The 14,998-nt window shown below is 41.3% G+C and overlaps 1 protein-coding gene and 1 long non-coding RNA gene across 3 annotated transcripts in view; one reads left to right on the top strand and one right to left on the bottom strand.

The window, feature by feature from the left end:
• The window catches only part of LOC139154694 (uncharacterized), a 25,646-nt gene extending 15,035 nt beyond the window's left edge, over window positions 1–10,611 (bottom strand). The window contains exon 1 of the long non-coding RNA XR_011556960.1: window positions 10,525–10,611. This is a non-coding gene — a long non-coding RNA (uncharacterized lncRNA). The remainder of the gene's footprint in view (window positions 1–10,524) is intronic.
• Window positions 1–14,998, top strand: part of NHEJ1 (non-homologous end joining factor 1) — a 131,287-nt gene that overhangs the window by 97,568 nt on the left and 18,721 nt on the right. The window lies entirely within an intron of this gene.

Below are 14,998 nucleotides of genomic sequence, written 5' to 3'. Positions count from 1 at the left end.
CCAATTTAGGATGAAACAAGGATTCTTCTTCTTCCTCTTCTCCTCCTCCTCCTCCTCCAATTTAGGATGAAACAAGGATTCTTCTTCTTCTCCTTCTTCTCCTTCTTCTCCTTCTTCTCCTTCTTCTCCTTCTTCTCCTTCTTCTCCTTCTTCTCCTTCTTCTCCTTCTTCTTCTTCTTCTCCTCCTCCTCCTCAAATTTAGGATGAAATAAGGATTCTTCTTCTCCTCCTCCTCCTCCTCCTCCTCTTCTCCTTTGTTTTTCTCTTTTCCTCTTTCTGTCTTTTTCTTCTTTCTTCTTTTTCTCTGCCTCCCCCTCCTCTTCCTCTTCATTTTCCTTTTTCCCTTGCCTCCTACAGCCATGTCTATCCATGAAAGATCTGTGTCACAGCTGTCAGAGGCTTTGGGAGATCCGTAATTTTATTTGTATGATCATTTCTCGTTTAACATTTGAAATTAGGAGAACATTTTGGATATTTCGGACAATTATTTCCTGAAAGCACATACAGGTTCACTTTTCCCCACACATCTGAATACTTCCAGAGTTCCCATTTCATTTGACGTGATTTATCAAGGTGTCTTTTAAATGGTGCCTGTCATAAAAAGAGCAACATTTTCTAAATACCATATGGTGGCTTGATATGGGCCTCCTGATCAAGGGTGTCTTGATAATTGTATTAATTGTGGTGGTTCCCACCAGGGGGCGCTAGCTGCCTTCTCTTTGGGAGCAAATATCAGCCAGTTTGATGAAGACTAGGCTTAATTGATGCCACCAGGGTTTTATTACAATTACTTTTTAAAAAAAAAGTTTCATAAAGTTCACTTTGTCTTTTTGGGGAAAAGAAATTGAATGACATGATCGAAACATTTAAATATGTTAAAGGGTTAAATAAGGTTCAGGAGGGAAGTGTTTTTAGTAGGAAAGTGAACACAAGAACAAGGGGACACAATCTGAAGTTAGTTGGGGGAAAGATCAGAAGCAACGTGAGAAAATATTATTTTACTGAAAGAGGAGTAGATGCTTGGAACAAACTTCCAGCAGACATGGTTGGTAAATCCACAGTAACTGAATTTAAACATGCCCGGGATAAACATATCTATCCTAAGATAAAATGCCCCTTTTGTGATATCAGCGTTTCTTGGTGGGCTTATTTTCATTACAAAATGTATTGAGTATAAGCAATACTGAAAAAAAATCTTCTAAGAGCATCTTTTGCTGACTTAGGATAGTGAGTTGAAATTTTTTGAATTTAACCAAACTAATCTGCGGGAACTGATGGGACAAGGTAAGAGGATATGTGATTAGTAGAATTCGAGACCAAGGCACAAAGAATAAATTAGAATTACTTTATAATATGTAAATAGATATATTGCTCTTAAATTAAAATGGTACATAGAAAATATGCGCCCATCTTGGTGGAGGGGTATGAATGCTGTTTGGTGGTGGCCACTTTGAGTATTGAGAACATTGTTATGTGTTGTGTGAATGTTTTATTATTACTATAAAAACTAATAAAGATTAGATTTATTGGATTTATATGCCGCACTTCTCCGCAGACTCGGGGCGGCTCACAACAATGGCAAAAACAGTACATAGTGACAAATCTAATATTTACCAATCTAATTACAGTTTTAGGTTAAAAAATTCATAAAAGCAACCCCAATATATATAAAAAACAAGCACTCAATCAATCATACATCAAAACAACATGGGCAAGGGGGAGATGTTTCAATTCCCCCATGCCTGATGGCAGAGGTGGGTTTTGAGGAATTTACGAAAGGCAAGGAGGGTGGGGGCAATCCTAATCTCAGGGGGGAGCTGGTTCCAGAGGGTCGGAGCCACCACAGAGAAGGCTCTTCCCCTGGGTCCCGCCAGACAACATTGTTTAGTCGACGGGGCCCGGAGAAGGCCAACTCTGTGGGACCTAACCGGTCGCTGGGATTCGTGGGCAGAAGGCGGTCACGGAGATATTCTGGTCCGGTGCCATGAAGGGCTTTATAGGTCATAACCAACACTTTGAATTGTGACCGGAAACTGATCGGCAACCAATGCAGACTGCGGAGTGTTGGAGTAATATGGGCATACTTAGAGAAGCCCATGAAAACTGTAAAACTATAAAAACTAATAAAACTTTATTTTAAAAAGGATAGTGAGTTGAAACAGTAATTATAAATCAAAACCCACTGTTGCCTCTATATCAAAATACAGTAATCCTGACTTTTGTGCAGAAGAAAAAAACCCACACTTCTTCTTTTTGCAGGAGAATATAAAGTCAGAAGTGTTTCTTTAAGATGCTCCCTCCCACAGGAAACAATTTGAAGCATTTGTGCTTCTCAGATTTTTTTTTTCCAGGGCACCAACAGGGAAATCAGCTTCTTTTTCATGTGGTTACTTGAAAACTTTTGTTGGCATCACACAGATCTGCTCAATTTACACTTTCATTCAGACTTTTTAATATCACCTGTTATGTAGGTTTAGCTTAGGAAATGTTATGCTGCCTGCAACAAAACCGAAAGGCCATATTAGCTAACAGAATCCAGATTAGGGTGTGTGTGTGCAGCAGCAGGTGTCTGGGAGCCTAAATTAAATGGGGAAGTGGCACAGAGACCTGCCTCTCAAATCAGTGAATGAGACAGTTGTGCAACTCTTGATTTACAATTTTCTCTTTATCAAAATAATAGATCAAAATGCAAGAGATCAGGCCGATGGACAGATATTACCTGCATAATACTACTACAATGCTCTGTACATGGGGCTACCTTTGAAGAGTGTTCGGAAACTTCAGATCGTTCAAAATGCAGCCACGCTAGTGGTTATGGGCCTTCCAAGGCATATCCATTTTTCACCATCATTTTGAAGACTGCATTGGTTGCCCATTAGTTTCTGGACACAATTCAAAGTGTTGGTCATGACCTACAAAGCCCTACATGGCATCGGACCAGATTACCTCCGAGACCACCTTCTGCCGCACAAATCCCAGTGTCTGGTCAGGTCCCACAGAGTTGGCCTCCTCAGGGTCCCATCAATCAGACAATGTCAGTTGGCGGGACCTAGGGGAAGAGCCTTCTCTGTGGGGGCCCCAGCCCTCTGGAATCAGCTCCCCCTGGAGATTCGCACTGCCCCCACCCTCCTTGCTTTCCGAAAAAGTTTAAAGACTTATCTATGCCGCCAGGCCTGGGGTCATTAGATCTTCCCCCCTGACCAATGAGTGTTTTACTGTGTTTCACGGAGTGAATGGTAATGAATGTTTTTAATTATATTAGAACTTTTAGGTTTTTTAATTACATTAATTGGATCTATATGTATTCTTATGTTTTCTTTGACCCCCTGATGTGCCAAATACATCACTACAGTGTTTAACCCATTCCTCTCCTTAATATCTTCTTCCAGACACCTGTTCTCTACGTTTTTGGGCCCTTCTGAATTTAGGGTTAATCCAGTGAACATCTGATTCTCCCTCACTAGTTCCTGAACTCATAGCCCCATCCTGTGGCTGGCCTCCCACCTGTTCTACTATCTGTAACCCCGCCCCCCCCCCCCACTAATTCATAAACACTATCTGAATCTGAGTCCTCAATATCTTCATCATCCTCCAACTGACCAGGAGTATGTACAACAGCAACTGTGCCCACTTTATTTCCCAATGCATCTAGATTCCTTCATAAGCTTATAATCTGGGTTGGTTTTGCTACAATCCTCTGCATTTTCAGTCTGCTTTGTCTTGCTTAACCCTGACAAAAAGTGTACCGGCTGTTGCCTGGCCCATCCTTGTGGCTTCTGGCTTGCTGTCGGCTTCTTAGATTTCTGTACCACTAGTCAAAGCTCACGCTGTGCGGCTGAGAAGAACACATGATGTATAACGTTACTCCAGTGTTCCTTGCAAACAGGATTTTTCTGGACTTGGGCAATGAAGGAGAAATTGCAAGAAATACGTGATAGCAGTGTTGTGTGACCCCGCTTGTGCCAAATTATAGCCTTGTTCCATTGATTAATTTTTGCAGCTCATTAAGAAAAATCAAATCATGTATTTCGAAGGCCACATTTTGTGGTGTCTTTTGGAGCAGGGAAATTTGAGCAGCTTTTCCTTCAAATGCTCTTCTCTATGTAGTAAAATATGTACCAGACCAGTTACCTGTAAAGCCCTACATGGCATCGGACCAGAATACTTTCGGAACCGTCTTCTGCCACAAATCCCAGTGACCAATTAGGTCCCACAGAGTTGGCCTTCTCCGGGTCCCGTCGACTAAACAATGTCGTTTGGCGGGCCCCAGGGGAAGAGCCTTCTCTGTGGCGGCCCCAGCCCTCTGGAATCAACTCCCCCCGGAGATTAGAACCGCCCCCACCCTCCTTGCCTTTTGTAAGTTACTAAAGACCCACCTATGTCGTCAGGCATGGGGAAATTGAGCCCTTGGGTTTATATTATTTATGTATGGTATGTGTTGCATGGGTTTTTAGATGTCTTTTAAATGTATTAGATTTGTTATATTGTTGTTATAGTTGTGAGCCACTCCGAGTCTTCAGAGAGGGGGCAGCATACAAATCTAATTAATAATAATAATAATAATAATAATAATAATAATAATAATAATTATTATTATTATTATTATTATTATTATTATTATCCACAGATCAAAATAAATGGGAAGTGCTGAGTTCACTTTGATACAGGGAAGATCCCTTTTCTGGGATTTTGTGACACCATAATGGCTCTTGACACACATACTCAATAACAGTAATGGCGAATCTATGGCAGGGGTGCCACAGGTGGCACACGGAGCCATATCTGCTGGCATGCTACCCGTTGTCCTGGCTCAGCTTCAGCGCACACGCGTGTGCCAGCCAGCTGTTTTTTGGCTCACCCAAAGGCTCTGGGAGGGTGTTTTTGGCTTCCAGAGAGCCTCTGTAGGGATGGAAGAGGTGGTTTTACCCTCCCTGGCTCCAGGGAAGCATTTGGAGCCTGGGGAGGGCGAAACAGGAGCCTATTGGGCCCACCAGAAGTAGGGAAACGGGCAGTTTCCGGCCTCCAGAGGGGAGTGGGGGAAGCTGTTTTCACCCTCCCCAAGCATTGAATTATGGGCATGATAGCATATACACATAATCTTTCAGCGCTCAAGGAAAAAAAGATTCGCCTCACTGCTCTATAAGGTGTTTTTGACCTCTGATATTGGTTCCCAATCCTTGCATCCTATATAAAGGAGACTGAAATGTCTTCTGAAATGCCCTGAGGAAAATCCTAGGTTGAGGTACTAGGAAAACAAATGAGATTAAAGCCACATTTATGTATGTATGTATGTATGTATGTATGTATGTATGTATGTATGTATGTATGTATGTATGTATGTATTTATTTATTTATTTATTTATTTATTTATTGGATTTGTATGCCGCCCCTCTCCGTAGACTCGGGGCAGCTAACAACAGTAATAAAAAACAGCATGTAAATCCAATACTAAAACAACTAAAAAACCCTTATTGTAAAACCAAACATACATTCAAACAAACATACCATGCATAAATTGTAAAGGCCTAGGGGGAAAGAATATCTCAGTTCCCCCATGCCTGACGGAAGAGGTGGGTTTTAAGGAGCTTATGAAAGGCAAGGAGGGTGGGAGCAATTCTAATCTCCGGGGGGAGTTGGTTCCAGAAGGCCGGGGCCGCCACAGAGAAGGCTCTTCACCTGGGCCCCGCCAAACGACATTGTTTAGTTGACGGGACTCGGAGAAGGCCCACTCTGTGGGACCTAACTGGTCGCTGGGATTTGTGCAGCAGAAGGCGGTCCCTGAGATAATCTGGTCCGATGCCATGAAGGGCTTTATAGGTCATAACCAACACTTTGAATTGTGACCGGAAAGTGATCGGCAACCAATGCAGATTGCGGAGTGTTGGTGTTACATGGGCATTTTTGGGAAAGCCCACGATTGCTCTCGCAGCTGCATTCTGCACGATCTGAAGTTTCCAAACATTTTTCAAAGGTAGCTCCATGCAGAGAGCATTACAGTAGTCGAGCCTTGAGGTGATGAGGGCATGTAATTATGGTGGGCATAGCCGGCACAGTCGGTATGATACCGCACAACCCTACCTTTGGAAACAGGGATCAATAATCATTCTTTTCATTCTCTGGCAACTGTCAATATAGTGGATGGGATTTCCTAAGGGTTGGAATTGCTCATACTGTCTTTCCTGTAATGTTCCTGGAGAAGTATGAGAGAGTTGCTACGGTGCTCTTTTCTCTATGCTACTGGGAGCTGCCTTTGGCTCCTGTTAACACTGTGTGGTTTCCAAAGTGACTCATGGTGGGTAGCAGGATCAAAGGTGTCTCTCCTAGCTCAAACGAGACAGATTCCACCAATTGCTCCGCAGTGTATTTTCTTTCCACTGCGTCCTCACCAGGCACTCATTTACCTTTTGCTTTCTCTCCTTATCCAGCACGGAATAACCCACTCTCTGTCTTCCCCACCGTGTGTATGCCACTCCCCTCCATTTTTAATGGCTTTGTAGGCTCTGCATGGCATAGTACTGTGCATGAATGGCTCTTTCTTTAAGGGGGAAGACCAAGACTACAATCCTCTGCCCTGCTATCGGTTTGTAACAAGTAGCGTACTTTGGGCCTCTCTCCAGTAATTCACAGTAGCCTAGCTGCATTAGCATGGGCGTATTTCCATAGGAATGTAGGAATCTGCATTGTTTTATTATTTATTTTATTTATTTTATTTATTTTATTTATTTTATTTATTTTATTTATTTTATTTATTTTATTTATTTTACAGTATTTATTTTACAGTATTTATTTTACAGTATTTATTTTACAGTATTTATTTTATTTATTTATTAATTTATTATATTTATTTATTTATTTATCTCCGGGACTGCCTTCTGCCGCACGAATCCCAGCGACCGGTTAGGTCCCACAGAGTTGGCCTGCTCCGGGTCCCGTCGACTAAGCAATGTCGTTTGGCAGGACCCAGGAGAAGAGCCTTCTCTGTCGCGGCCCCGACCCTCTGGAACCAGCTCCCCCCAGATATTAGAGTTGCCCCCACCCTCCTTGCCTTTCGCAAGCTCCTTAAAACCCACCTCTGTCATCAGCCATGGGGAATTGAAATTTCCCTTCCCCCTAGGCTTATAGAATTTATACATGGTATGCTTGTATGTATGAGTGGTTCTTTAAATTGGGGTTTTTAGACTGTTTTAATATTAATTTGTTTACATTGTCTTTTTATATTGTTGTTAGCCGCCCCGAGTCTTCGGAGAGGGGCGGCATACAAATCTAATAAATACAAATACAAATATTTTATTCATTTTATTTGTTTTATTTATTTTATCCAAAACACAATGAAGGTTACAGAGGATATACTTGTAGTAAAATGTATCAATGAAAAATAAAAGAGAAGATATAGGAATAAAATATATCAATGAAAGAATAGAAGAAAGGAGATAGGAGTAGAAGAAAGGATATAGGAGATATAGGAGAGACAATAGGACAGGGGACGGGAGGCACTCTAGTGCGCTTATGCACGCCCCTTACTGACCTCTTAGGAATCTGGAGAGGTCAACCGTGGATAGTCTAAGGGTAAAGTGTTGGGGGTTAGGGGTTGACACTACGGAGTCCGGTAATGAGTTCCACGCTTCGACAACTCGATTATTAAAGTCGTATTTTTTACAGTCAAGTTTGGAGTAGTTAATATTGAGTTTGAATCTGTTGTGTGCTCTTGTGTTGTTGTGGTTGAAGCTGAAGTAGTCGTTGACAGGCAGGATGTTGTAGCATATGATCTTGTGGGCAATGCTTAGATCTTGTTTAAGGCGTCTTAGTTCTAAGCTTTCTAGACCCAGGATTGTAAGTCTAGTTTCGTAGGGTATTCTGTTTCGAATGGAGGAGTGAAGGGTTCTTCTGGTGAAGTATCTTTAGATATTTCCAAGATGCAGTATGGGTTCCAAGCAGATTGTGCTGAACCATAAGCTGTACAGGATTGTGGGGGTTTTTTTGTTTTGCTTTTATGATTGGGTCTGTAAGGACATGAGCTGCTAAAAACGGAAGTGGAAATACAGGTATTCTGTGCACAACAGGGATGTTCTACAATTAAGATTTGCTTCCATTTGTTATAGAGGTGGGAGGGCAGATCAGGTCAATGTGATTTTCAGTAGGAACTGAGAAATCATAAGACTGTGTCCCTAAATCTGGTTCTAAAAGAAGAGTCAAAAGAAGAATTGTTAGCTTCTCAGAGTTAGAACCCAATTAATTTACTACTTCACTTCAATAGCAATAGCATTTAGACTTGTATACCACTTCATAGTGCTTTACAGCCCTCTCTAAGTGGTTTACAAAGAGTCAGCCTATTGCCCCCAACAACCTGGGTCCTCATTTTATGGAATGGAAAGCTGAGTCAACCTTGAGCCGATGGTGAGATTTGAACTGCTCAACTACAGCTAGCACTCTAACCACTGCGCCATCTGGCTTGGTGCAACAAAGTTTAACTGATAAAAATTGACGTAATTTTTACCAGTCCAATTACTTAGTTACATATTTCCTACATAAACATGTAGATGCTTAATAGAGTTAGAGGTAGGAATCTCCCTACTGATACATGGATATAGTTAAATTTAGCTGTTTGTGTGCAATAAATGTGTTTTTGTTCTCGAACAGACAACAGAACATCAAGTAGAAATGATAGGGAAGGCAAGTGAGAAACAAGGTACACACACAGCATGGAAATAAAATAAATAAGATAAAATGAACTAACTCATCTGCTTTCAAAAATAAAGCATTAATGGTGAGATACCCAGATGCTGATACGTGCATATTGTTTTGTGTTGAAAGCAAAAAATCTAATTTCATCTGAATCTGAATTTCGTTCATCCAGATGTATATGAACTGTTCCAGTCATTCTATTTTAAGCCTCAAATTATGACTTTTGCCCCTTAAGAAAAAATAGTGAAAGAAAAGGTGTTTTTTCTCTCTTGTGAAGTACATCTAATAAAAAGCGGGATCAAAGTAAAGGACAAGTGAAATTATGGTATGTTGTAAATCCCTGATAGGAGATAAGCTTTTTACACCCTTCTTTATAGCTGAGATGGATTACCAGGCAATAATTAAAGAATTGGGATACTGGGGATATGACCAAAAGGCATAGAAGGTTCCATGATAAAATTGCCCACCAAGTACCAAAAATTAAATGGCATATTTAAACGTGGCACAACTAGCAAGGCTTCTGAAAGCCTTAACGCTGGATTTTTAAAACAAACAAAAAAAAACCCCAACAATTTTTCTCCACTTCCCATCTACCAGAAAATCTGGAGAAATCACAATGGCCAACAGACTGGATGGGCAGTCGACATCCCAAAGCCAAAGAAAGAAGACTTAAGAAAAGGTGCAAAGAGTTTGAACAATATGAACCTTGACCATGTAGCAGAATGGTCTAAAACCTGTCAACTTCAAATCTCTACCACTAAATGCTCTGTCTTACACATTGGTAAAAAGAATCAGAATACTAAATATAAACTTGGAGGAATTGAACTTATTGATAACTCTCAATCTGTCAAAGGCCTTGGAGTACTCATATCCAATGACCTAAGTCCTAGAGCCCACTGCAACAACATTGCCAAAAAGGCTTTAAGAGTTGTTAACCTAATCCTTCGCAGCTTCTTCTCTGGTCATTTTGAACTGCTAACAAGAGCTTACAAAACATTTGTCAGACCAATCCTAGAATACAGCTCACCTGTATGGAACCCACATTGCATATCTGACATCAACATAATTGAGAGAGTCCAGAAATATTTCACAAGAAGAGTCCTTCACTCCTCTTCTCACAACAAAATACCTTACTCCACCGGACTTGAAATCCTTGGTTTAGACAACTTACAACTCCATCATCTCCGTTCCGACTTAATTATAGTTCATAAAATCATATACCAAACTGTCCTACCTGTTAACAACTACTTCACCTTCAACCGCAACAACACACGAGCACGAAATCGATTTAAACTACATGTCAACCGCTCCAAACTTGACTGCAAAAAATACGACTTCAGCAACAGAGTAATCAACGCCTGGAATGCACTACCTGACTCTGTGGTTTCTACTCCTAACCCCAAAACCTTAAACCTTAGACCAGTGTTTCCCAACCTTGGCAACTTGAAGAGATCTGGACTTCAACTCCCAGAATTCCCCAACCAGCATTCTCTGGCTGGGGAATTCTGGGAGTTGAAGTCCAGATCTCTTCAAGATGCCAAGGTTGGGAAACACTGCCTTAGACTATCTATAATTGACCTCTCCTCCTTTCTAAGAGGTCTGTAAGGGGCGTGCATAAGCGCACCACTGTGCCTACCGTCCCTGTCCTATTGTCTTCTTTTGTTACTTTTTATCATTACTTATCTAATGTTTAATTTGTACAAATTATCACCCTATAATTGTTTGACTAAATAAATAAGTAAGTAAGTAAGTAAGTAAGTAAGTAAGTAAGTAAGTAAGTAAGTAAGTAAGTAAATAAGTAAATAAGTAAGTAAGTAAGTAAGTAAATATCCTTAATCTCACCTGCTAGCAAAATATTGCTTAGGATCATCCGATGCAGAATAGAGCCCTTATACCGAAAGTGAAGTGCCAGATATTCAGAGAGAAAAGGCTGAGGAACACGAGGCATTATTTCCGAGACAAACAAAATAATTCAGCAAGCCAATGATACCAAAGGGAAATCAATAGGCCCTTCATTGTAGTCAACATTACTTTGGTTGTGTTTACCCTGTCAAGCTGTGGAATGTCCCAAGGAAAATGGGAGTTACAGAACATGTAGCTGTCCTCATGTAAGACCTATGCACAGGGCAGGAAACCACAGTCTGAATGGAACATTGCAAACGGACGTATCTCCCGGTATGTATACTCTGTTCTTAGTTATTCAAGCTATAGACTGAATATATATTGAGGGAGATTGGATTAGAGCAGTGTTTCCCAACCATGGCAACTTGAAGGTATTTGGACTTCAACTCCCAGCTGGCTGGGGAATTCTGGGAGTTGAAGTCCAAATATCTTCAAGTTGCCAAGGTTGGGAAACACTGGATTAGAGTGTTTCTTAAAGTGGAAGGAAAAACACCGTAGCTTGTGTTATACTGATGTCAATAGTCTATTAGCTGAAAATGCAAATGATCTACAAGTTCAAATTAAGCTGCGCAGTGTAAAAAAAAGGGTTTAACCTAAAATATAACAACAAAACTAAGGACAACAGGTACAACAACCAGTCTTAGAAGTAATATTGAAAGTAATGAAATGGATTCTTTTAAAATCAACCACCAACAGTAAGGACCCAGCAGTCAAAATAATATGCTGGAGACTAGCACTTGGTAATGTACTGATGAAGTCCTTTGAACAGGTAATCAAATGTGTGACATACCTATTCTTAGAATAATCAGTATAATGCGGATTGTGATTTTCTTCGTTATAATCGATGGAAGTTGGACTTTGAAAAGCAGGACAGAAGGAATTTTCTATCTTTCTTTGACACTTTTGACCTCTGCTATTGGGGAAGACTCCTGAGAGCCAGGAAAACAAACAAATGGATCATAGAACAAATCAATCCAGAGTTCTCCTATGAGGTTCAAAGTGTCATATTTTGGACACTGCTCAAAAGGGAACACTTATACAACACAATATAACTCCAAGTAAATCAAACTTCTGTGAAATCAAATTGTCCACTTAGGAAGCAACACTGATCGACAATCAATTTCACATGCTGTTGTGCTCATTCTACGTTGTACAGAACAAAGTATTCAATGAGAATATTTCATTCATTCAGAGTAATTTTTTTCCCTTCCACATCATATAATGCAAAAAATCATATACTTTCTCTTTTGTTATAATAAAATAGTTTTTGAGTAGTACATCTTGTGTAATCAAATTATACATTCTTAAATCCCGTCTATTTGATTTCGGTTATCATCACACACTCCTTATACCTTTCTTTCTAATTTCGTCATTTCGTACAGAACAAAGTTTTCAGTGAGAATATTTCATTCATTCAGATCTAGGATGTGTCATTTGAGTGTTCCCTTTATTTATTTTTTGTGAGCAGTGTATTTGATTGCTACGTAGATCATTTTTCTTTGTTGTAGAACTTTCTAATTTTGTCATCCAGCTGCACCAATTATCTTCTGATTTGTAGGAGGTATTGAATTTGTTAAATACACATGTGAATTTAGAGTTAAGTTTAGGATTGTGAAGGCTGATCGGAGTTAAAATTCAACAACCTTTCTGCCTGTTCGATGCTCAGCTGAAGTTGCACAGGAATAATGTGGCAGAAGAAGGAGCTTAACCCATTCATCTTAGGCTTTGGGCCTTGGTCCAAACTACAGGCCTCTTCCCCTTTCCTTGGTCTCCTTTCTCCTGTAACTCCATCACTTTTCCTTTGGCTCCGCTCCAGAAGAACGAAGAAGGCTTCCACCTCTCTTGTAAGCCGTCTAAAAAGGGCACTGCGGGAGGGGAGGGAATCTGAGGGTGGGGAAGATCCCACAAGGGGCCTTCACAATGTTGGTTCTCCACACACACACCCCTGTTTCTTCCTAACGGAGGCCTGTGAGAAAGGATTGTAGCCCAAACTGAGGGAAACAGCAGGCCGGAGAGGAAAGAAAAGGTTATTGAGCAGCGGGGCAGGGCCGCTGTGGTCTCCGAGTAGAGCATAGACCGTCAGTTGTTAGGTGGGTGCCTCAGTGAGGAAAGACTGCCTTGATTATGCATTATGCGGCAGTTACACAGGGACAGCAACCCTGCAGTCCCCCGTTCCACAGAGCTGGCCTTTATGTGCCTGACATTTACTCTCCAAACTTTGGGGCTATGGGGGAGAAAAGAAAACACTGTGTGCAGCATTTGGCCACGCTGGGCCTGTCTCTCTCTCTCTCACACACACAGAGACACCACTTCCGCTGGCTGCCTTCTTCCTGTTTGCCCCATTGGCTGCCCCGCTTATGACCCCCTCAATCCCCACCCACCCCCACCCCAGCCCATCGCTTGACCCTCCTGGGGCTTTCCTCTTTGGGAGAGTCCCTGGGATGACCTGGAAGCTGAGACCTACTTTTCCTGTTGTTGGGCAAATCTCTTAAGATTCGGGATCGGGCAGAAAGCAGCTGGGACGAGCCTTTCCCCTCCTGATCACTTGCGATAAGGATAGCGCGGAGTAAAAGCCAGATCGGCTCCATTCCCCTGAGGCAGGTGTAGGTAAAGTCGGCTCTTCTATGACTTGTGGACTTCAACTCCCAGAATTCCTGAGCCAGTCATGCTAGCTCAGGAATTCTGGGAGTTGAAGTCCACATGTCATAGAAGAGCCAACTTTGCCCACCCCTGCCCTGAGGGATCACGTTTGTTCTTTTCAAACTTTACCAAGTCTTAACCAAGTTTACTGGTTCTCCTCTTTCGTACACCTTTTCGTTTTCGGGCAACAGATCCTGCCAAGCACTTCCAACTTTCTTTAACCTTTTTGCAAGGCTGCATTACTATTATTATTATTAGTCTTCTCTTCGTTCCTATCACCCATCTCCTCCCACTTGTGACTGTATGCCTGTAACTTGTTGCTTGTATCCTTACAATTTATATTAATATTCATTGTTTCCTGATTGCTCATTAGTACCTTGTGACAATCATTAATTGTTGCACTTCATGATTCTTGAGCAATGTATCTTTTCTTTTATGTACATTGAGAGCATATGTACCAAATACAATTTTTTTTGTGTCCAATCACACTTAGCCAATAAAAGAATTCTGTTCTGTTCTATTCTATTCTATTTTACTCTATTCTATTCTATTATAATTCCATCCTTATTCCATCCCATCCCATTCTACTAGCATAAGTTATCCCTGGCATCTAAGATGTAAATACATAGATGGGATGATTAAATATCAAAGCGTCCCACTGCTTTGTCATCCAAGAGAGATTGAGGTCCTGGAGTCTGCAATACAGAGTTCTACCATCATTTGCTTCAACCCAGGGCCCACTCCAGGAAGTTGATTCATGGAATGGGCATAAACATGGTAAGAGATCCTGCTGTGTTTGCCTGTCTTTCCATTTCACGGGGAGGGGGGCGTATATGAAGGCTGTCCTCATAAAATTAATGTCTTTGCTTGCTGATCTCTTCATCAAGCACAGGGATGGGAACTTACAGCCCTATGAAGGAGCAGAGGTACATGGCATCAGACCAGAATACCTCCGGGATCGCCGGCTGCCGCATGAATACCAGCGACCGATTAGGTCCCACAGAGTTGGCCTTCTCCGGGTACCGTCAACAAAACAATGCCGAACCCAGGGGAAGAGCCTTCTCTGTGGTGGCCCCGGTCCCCCCGGAAATTAGGACTGCCCCCACCCTCCTTGCCTTTCGCAAACCTTTGAAAACTCATCTATGTCGCTAGGCATGGAGGAATTGATATATCCTTAGCTGTCTTGACTTTATGTATGGTGTGTTTGGGTGGTATGACTGTTTTTTAATAGGGGTTTTTAAAACTGTTTTAACATTGGATTTGTGTGTGATGTGTTTTACTTGTTGTGAGCCGCTCCGAGTCCTCGGAGAGGGGTGGCATACAAATCTATTATTATTATTATTATTATTATTATTATTATTATTATTATTATTATTATTTCAATACAACACAGCAAACGAGATCACTATGCTGGATTTCATATTTCATCACCAGTCGGGCGCTTTCCAAGCACCTAAGACTGCGTGATGTAGCGGCGAATAATATTTGCCGATCCCAGTAAAGTGGCCTTTTGCAATTGACAGATGGAGATTTTGTCAATTCCGATGGTTTTCAAATGTCCTCTGAGATCCTTTGGCACTGCGCCCAGCATGCCAAGTACCACTGGGACCACTTTCACTGGTTTATGCCAGAGTCGTTGTTGTTGTTGTTATTATTATTATTATTGTTATAGAAACATTATTATTATTATTACTATTACTATTACTATTATCTTCCCTCAACCTACATCTATAGCCAGAGATAAAATAGTATAATTCAGATCCAACAAGAACTG

The sequence above is a fragment of the Erythrolamprus reginae genome, chromosome 1 (genome assembly GCF_031021105.1).
Source record: "Erythrolamprus reginae isolate rEryReg1 chromosome 1, rEryReg1.hap1, whole genome shotgun sequence".
In the NCBI taxonomy this organism is placed as follows: domain Eukaryota; kingdom Metazoa; phylum Chordata; class Lepidosauria; order Squamata; family Dipsadidae; genus Erythrolamprus; species Erythrolamprus reginae.
This window is presented reverse-complemented; position numbering and strand designations above follow the sequence as displayed.